This window comes from Pteropus alecto, unplaced genomic scaffold, assembly GCF_000325575.1.
Source record: "Pteropus alecto unplaced genomic scaffold, ASM32557v1 scaffold413, whole genome shotgun sequence".
NCBI lineage: Eukaryota > Metazoa > Chordata > Mammalia > Chiroptera > Pteropodidae > Pteropus > Pteropus alecto.
The window spans coordinates 3321760-3329754 of NW_006434120.1; the positions used below are offsets into that span (position 1 = coordinate 3321760).

Genomic DNA, 7995 nt, shown 5'->3' on the forward strand with positions numbered 1-7995 from the left:
AGGAACCTAATTACCCTTTAGAATGTTGCTTGTATGAAAACATTGCATTCAGTCTCAAAGAAATCTTTATATTTCTGCATTTTCGTAATTTATTTATTTATTTTTGGCTGGTGTTGAGATGTCTGGTTACCCTTATTACTCAGCTGACAAAAACTGTGAGCAATGTATAAACAAGACTTTCAGACACAAGCTCTTCTAATTTGAGGAGTACCAGAGTGATGAAAATCTATATGCAGTTATTTATTAGAAGAAACTTTGAAATATATATTATATACAATAAGAATGACTGTTTAGTAAAGAATTCAAAGCAAAGGGAAAATAACATTAGTTGGGAAAAACAAGAAGAGCCATAGGTCATTTCCAGTTCTAAAATGCAGGCCTAGTTGGTGGCCACAGAACAGGGCAGAAGCCAGGCCATCACAGGCTGGGTGTGAAGAGAACAAATGACATTCCAACAGGCGGTAGCTGCGATCTTTCTTTATGCTGGAATATGACTCTTTCTAATCTTCTGTCTACCTTTATTCCTCCTCAGAGATGGCAGAAGATTTTTTAATTTAATGTCTGGGGTAAAATTGCAACTTTCTGGAACAAGGCTTTCCTTACTATGACAGTCCTACTGATTATCCTGTTTCTAGATGCTGTAAGAGAAGCAAGGAAATATTTCTCTCCTCCCGCCACTGAAATGAGCTGGTGCCCATGAACATGCACAGATGAAACTTTTTCAGTCTCAAAGAAATCTTTATATTTCTGCATTTTCGTAATTTATTTATTTATTTTTGGCTGGTGTTGAGATGTCTAGTTACCCTTATTACTCAGCTGACAAAAACTGTCAAACAAGGGTGTACTTAAAACTCAAGCAGAAAATACTAACAAGGCTGCCAAACAACTCATGAAAGAGAGTGAAAAGCTAAAATGGCTCTTGGAAAGCTATAACAAGGAATAGGAGCACATTTTGGAAGCAGAAAATAAAAAACTGGAAGAAGACCAGAAAAAAATGAAAATTAAATTAAAGAAGACTTCAGATGCCCTTTCTAAGGCACAAAATGACACGATGGCAAAAAAGATGCAGTCACAGAGCTATACAAAAGGATACGACAGACTCCTAAAAGAACACTCAGAACTTCGGGATTGTTTACAGAAAGGCAACAAGAAAGGGCTGTGAACTCTGTGAAGGAAGATTGTGATACACCATGTCAAGATGATAAATTTGTTATGTTAACCTCTAGAAAATTTAAAATCCAATTCATAAAGATGTACTATGACCAGCTAATATTTTTTAATGCCATACATGAGCTGTTATCATAATGGCATTATCACAATATTTGATGATGTTTCACATATATTGTAAAGTCTGTATTTCAACTCTTAAGTAAAATATCAGCATGTTAAACACCTTATTTAGATATGGATAGTAACACTGGTGTATGGTGGCTATTTACTAATTAAAAGAAAAATTCATCAGCCAGATTACTTCCAAAATTAGATTTTTAAGTTGCATGTAACAATTAATAGCCATAAAAGCTTTGATGATTTTCCATTAAAAAAATAACCTGTTAAATCGGATGATGATAATGATTCTATACTTGAATATAATATCCAATATCAGCAAATTTGTTCATAGGGAGATTAAATAAGGATAAATGATCAGCATTTGCCATTACAGTTTTAGGGAAAAGTCAGAAAGAGCTCATGGGAGAACTGACACCAAGAGCATATACAGAAAACACTTTTTAATGAAGGCCATGCTCATGCAAAAGATACCAATTCTTTCCGGAGTTTTTGCTGTTTGGTTTTGTGCCAGTTCTTTTTAAGAGGAGAGGAGCGATTAGAGGAACAACGGGGAGCCTGGGATTCTGGTCCTTTCTGTTGTGCTAACCACTCCTGAGCCTGCGGACAGGGCCCCTGGTTTCTGTGCTTGTAAAACAAGGAGCATGGGCTTCTTTCTGGCTCTTTCCGGTCTCTCATGTCACAAGTTGGTGTCATCAACTGCAGCAGCCTCTCTCCTTGCCACTCCAAAGTTCACAAGGCATAATGCTGTCCATGTGCAAGACAAACTGTATTGAGACCCCTGGAAATGAGACCCCAGCTTGTAGACAGCATCTCTGCCCCCACCCTTGTGCATTTGTTCTATAGGTTAGAGGACATAGGAGGCCTGCCTCTGAGACCCCCCTGGAAACCTTTGCTCTCCTAACCAGCAGAGAGCCGTGGGATGACATTGTCACACCAGGTCCCACAGTGGCCAGTGCAGCTTTCTCTCAGGAACGCATCTCCAATCTCACTCTGGGAACTAGTGTGGAATGTGGTTCTTACCCACTACTTTACTTTCCAGCCAAGTTCTCCAGAATATATCTGCTCTGTTCCATGGACAGAACCGAACTCCTTATCTTGACCTAAACGTTGGCTCCTCCTCTATTCTTCCCATTCCGGCACACAATACTCCCATAGGTCCTTTTCCTTCTCCCAGAAAACTGGCACCTCCCACTACCTCACCTACACATCCTGTTACTCTGTCCTAGACCTTCCTCCACGAGATAGAGCTTCAATCACTACCTCTCCACTACTCTAATCCAAATCACCATCTTCTCCTGTCTGACTTTAACTCGCATCAATCATTGAGAGAGCTTGTTGAACTCAGATTTCAGGACCTAACCCCCAGAGTTTTTGATTCAGTACGTCTGCAACAGGGCCTGAAATGTGCATTTCTAACAAGTTCTCAGTGATGCCGATGCTGCTGGTCCAGGGTCCACACTTTGGCATCATCTGGTCTAAATAACTATAATAGCCTGATAATACCCTGCACCTCCCTCCAACCCACTCTCTGCATAGCTGTCAGAGAAATCTTTGCAAAATCTCAGTTGGATCATGTAACTCCCTTGCCCTCTCGGTTCAGGATTCTATAACAAAACACCACAGATTGGGTGGCTCATAAACAACAGAAACTTATTTCTCACAGTTTTCAAGGCTGGGAAGTCCAAGATCAAGGTGCCAGCATCATGTGTCCAAGATCAGGGTCTGGTTGGGACCTATTTCATGGTTCACGGATGGCTGTCTTTTCCCTGTGTCCTCACATGGTGGAAGGGGCAAGGGAGTGCTCTGGGGGCTCCTTTAGAAGGGCATTAATCCCGTTAACGGGGCTCCACCCTTGACCTGAGCATCAAAGCTCCCACCTCCAAATACCATCACAGTGGGGGTAGATTTTAACATACGAATTTGGGGAGGAGACAAACATTCAGTCTATAACACTTGCCTAAAACCCTTCATGTCACATCATTAAATGTCACATCATTAAAAATACTTCCTTATAACTATCACTAACTCATTGGCTCTCTCTTCAGCCTCAATTAAACCCAACTCTTCTCTACTCCATCCCTGTACCCAAGCAGGAGAGAACACCAGCCAGGGCGAATGTCTTCATTTTAACTGCTGGCCGCAAACCTCAGAGGTCCTATATACTGCCCACAAATCCTACATCCCTTCCCACTTAAGAGGTGGTCCTAGACCAATAGCACAGGTACTGCCAAGGAGTTTGTTGAAAATGCAGAAGCACAGGCTCCACCCAGACCTACAAATCAGAATCAGTACTTGAACAAATGTCCCCAGGTGATTCATTTCCACTTTAAAAGTTCACAAGCACTGCCCTGTGATTTGTTTTCTGAACTGCCAGAAATTCATTCCTCATCTTTTTCTTTCTCCTCATACCTTCTGAATCCCCCTGCAGTCCATCGCTCAGCCTCAAGCTCCATTGAGAATCCAGAAGTAGTCATACCCAACTCCCTGTCTTCCATCACGTCTTCAACCCGCTTCCATCTGTGCTGCTTCCCATCTGCCCTACTGTTAAAATGGGAGAAGCTCTGTTGGAGGCTGTTTCCTTTCTTTAACTTCTGGATTTCACCCCTCCCTTTCTCTGAATCCCTGAATCATGAGTTGCTCCATGGCTACAGGGAATGCTCTAGTCCCATCTTAAAAGGATCTCCTCAATCCCACGTCCTGCTCCTACTGCCCACTTCTCGGCTTCCCAGCAAACTCCTGCACCCTCTTTCTTCCGACATTCTCCTGGCTCACTTCCGTTCTTCATTTAGCTCTTTGCTCAAATGTCACTTCAGCACAGAGGCCTTCTCTGACCGCCCTTTATAAAATAGCACCCACATATGCACATTTTTTGTCTTTAATTATCTTTTTAACACATCACCGCCTGGTCATGTGCCTGTCTCTCCACACTGGAATGTCAGCTCCGGGGAGCGGGGTCTTATTCTATTTTGTTTTCGGCCATATCCCTAGGTCCTGACAGTCACTCTTGTTGCATAGATGACTAGGAGCTAGTGCAGAATGCCACATACTGGGAAGACACAAGGCTACCAAAAAGGTTCTGGAAGAGCCAGACCTCAGAGACCCCTACATATGATGAAAGGAGATGGGACAAATAATAGTGTTTTTTCTCTTTTCATTGCCTCTTAGTCAGGGTTCATTTGCTGTGAGGATACAAAAACACTTATCTTCAGTGAAAAAAGAGGGACATGGTTCTTATAAGAGCAAGGAGGATCTTGCTGAAACCCATGGCGGAAGTTCAGAAGGGCCTCACAGGCGCTGGAAGGCCTCCTGATGGCTTCCAGAGATTCTCCGTTCCCTGTACTCTTGTCCTGATGTGTGTGGGGCTTGACCTGTGTGTAGCCAATAGGATTGTGGAAACAATGATGTGTGGCTTCTGAACTTCGATCATAAAAGACACTGCGGCTTCCACCTTACTTTCTCTTGGACTACTTGTTCCAGGAAAAGCCAGCCGCCATCTCCTGACGACACTCAGGAGTCCAATGGGGAAAGACTGAGACTTCACACACACAGCCAGACTCCTTGCCTACCGCAAGAGCTTTCCTCCTCGGAAGTGCATCCTGCAGCCCTCGTCAAGCCTCTGTAGCCTCTGCCACTCTTTCTTCTGCTCTCTTGCTTTCTGTGAACAAATGCTCTATTGTCTGTATGTTTTTCCCACTTCTCTCTGCAGATTGGTCTTTTCTGCTTACTTTTTAATATACACATGACCAAAAATGGTTGCCAGATGTTGGTCTACACCAGGATTTGACCAAATTTTTCTATAAAGAGCCAAGTAGTAAATATTTTAGGATTTGCAGGCCCTATGCTTTTCGTTGCGACTATTCGACTCAACTCTACCTTTGTAGTCCATAAGCAGCCATGGGCAATACCTAAGTGAATGAGTGTGGTCATGTTCTAATAATATTATATTTACAAAATCAGGTAGCGGGCTGGATTTGACCTGAGAATTGTAATTTAACAATCTCTGGTCTACTCTACAGGACTTCACAGCTTCAAAGCCCAATACCCTTTGACTGGCTATGTCTGAGGCTAGCGTACACTCTTGGAGAATCAGTATTTACCAAACAGACAGCAGTAGGACCCCATGGGTTAAGGGAGGGGCAGGAAGAGGTTTTCCAAGAAAGGAATGCAGCCAGTCAGGAGAAAATATGCATCTTTAGCACTATCACATTTAATCAGTTCATTAGTATTAACTGAACAAACATTATTTGATCATATGCACTGCACTGCACTGAGCAGTTTGGTAGGATCTGGGAACATAAATATGACTGATATGTGTTTCCCAACAATAGCTATTATATCTCATGCTTAAATGTGCCAAACTTGCTTCTAAATACTCTATACATATTATCTCATTTAACTCTCAAAACAACATTATGAGGACATGAAAGTTCAAGGAGGTTAGGTAACCCTGTCTAAGATCACACAACAACGGGGGCCAGGCTGCCCACTACAAAGTCAGGGCTCTTAACCCTTATGACTGCTACTATTCAATGCTGCCCTCAGGTTCCTTAAGGATTTCTGCCCTTGGAAGAGCTCATAGTCTCCTTAGACCTTGTTGTTTTGTAAATTATCTATTTTTTTATAAAGTAGTTTTGAATCCCTTTTCTAAGTCTTTTTGCTGTTGATAATATCACTTATGTACATACCCATAGTCTCAATTGTTAAAGCGACTCTACAATTAAAAGTGACATTGGAAGGAGCCCTGTAGCTGGACAGAGGCTGCACCTGGCCAACTTCCTGGTGTTCAGGATTTGTGGGCCACTTACAGACAGGCAGCCATTGTGGTCTGCAGCTGATATGGCTTGTCATGAAGGTACATTTAGAATCGTTGTGGAGGTCAGGGATCCAGCCCCAGTTAGCTTCTCTCCGTCACTCTAAACTCTCAGAAACTGTGATGAGAATAAACATTTCGATAGTCCATTTGCAATAAATTAAATACATAATTTCCCAAAAGAGTTTTCCTATCCTTTAATCATGAAACATTTTAAATTTTTTTAAAGTTGCTTTTTTAAGGAGCCAGTTAGACACATTAGAATGTAAACTTTGAAGATTACTACCTCTGTTTTTATTCAGGTTCAAACACCCATTAATAATACCTACACACACACACACAAAAATCCCAGAACACCATTATAGTTGTATTAATACCACTTTTATAATTCTAAAGTTATAAATCAATAAAAAGTCATTATACCACACATTAATATTATATATATGTGTGTATATATATATCTATATATATATATAGGTTTGACAGTGGAATTGTGGTTCTATTTCAAAAACAGAGCCTTAGCTTGTGGAGACTGTGGAGACTGAAAAACCTGGCCATTGTGCTTTGTGGTTCCTCCAGCCAGGGAAGGAGGGAAGGAGTCTGCTTTCCTGCCCTTGTATATGGGCTGCCCCTGTGATTTGTTTAGACCAATAGAATAAGATAGAAGTGAAGCTGTGTGGGTTCTGAAGCCCACACCTCAAGGAGTCTTATAGTTTCCACTTTCACTCTCTTGAAATGCTGCCATTGCTACTTAAGGAAACCAGAGGCAGCCTAATAAGTCATGAGAGATAATATGGAGAGCCCTGATGACATGAGCACTGAGATCCCAGATTTGTATAAGGCTACCCTAGACCCGCCTGTCCCATTCAAGCCACTAAACCACTGCAGCTGCATGAATCTCCACAGGGAAGCCATTAGAAGAATGCCCCAGCTGAGCCCAGCTTTAATTGCAGAAGCGTGAACAAATAAATTATTGTTGTTGCAACCCACTACCTTTTAGGGTGGCTTATTATATTTAAAAAAATGGGCAGAGGACCTAAATAGACATTTATCTAAGGAGGATGCTCAAATGGCCAATAGATGTGCAAAGATGCTCTGTATCACTAATCATGAGAGAAGTGCAAATTAAAATCACAATGAGCTATCACCTCACAGCTGTCAGAATGGCTCTCATCAATAAATTGACAAATAACAAATACTGGCAAGGATGTGGAGAAAAGGGAACCCTTGTGCACTATTGGTGGGTTTGTAAATTGGTGCAGCCACTATGGAAAACAGTATGGAGATGCCTAAAAAAATTAAAAATAGAACTACTATATCACCCAGTAATCCTACTTCTGGGTATTTATCTGAGGAAATCCTAAACACTAATGCACCTCTATTGCAGCATTATTTACAATAGCCAAGATATGGAAGCAACTTAAGTGTCATTCAATGGACAAATGCATAAAGACGATGTGGTACATGTATAAAATTGAGACGGGATATCACTTGTAAAATTCTTAATCTTTTAGCAGGAAATGAAATGGAACATCTCTTGCAGAGTTAATCTTTTTAGTAAACCTAGTTTTCTTTCCTCTTTTCTTTGAGAAAAAGATTCTCCCCCTCAAATCTTCATAATTTCCCTGGCGACTCAGATCTTCTGGCTATTGATAAAGGTCATCAGCCCATTGTTAAGCAGAAATGGTGTTAAGCCAGGCAGGGCCCTTAGAGTCTGGGGGATGGGAGGTGGGTGGGGGGACTTTAAGCCAAAGGTCTTTCTTTTTACTCTTTAAGAAATATATTAACCAAGCTTGTTTCCCTTTACTCACTTAATAGGCAAATCAATAATAGAAATTCATAGATATATGATTTAAATAATGAGTTTGTATTTTCTATTCCTTGTCTAGGGACTG

The 7995-nt window shown here is 41.3% G+C and overlaps 1 pseudogene; it reads left to right on the forward strand.

Annotated features, from left to right (window-relative positions):
* The first annotated feature begins 443 nt into the window (after window positions 1-443).
* LOC102894728 lies at window positions 444-1162 on the forward strand (annotated as a pseudogene).
* The last annotated feature ends 6833 nt before the right edge of the window (window positions 1163-7995 follow it).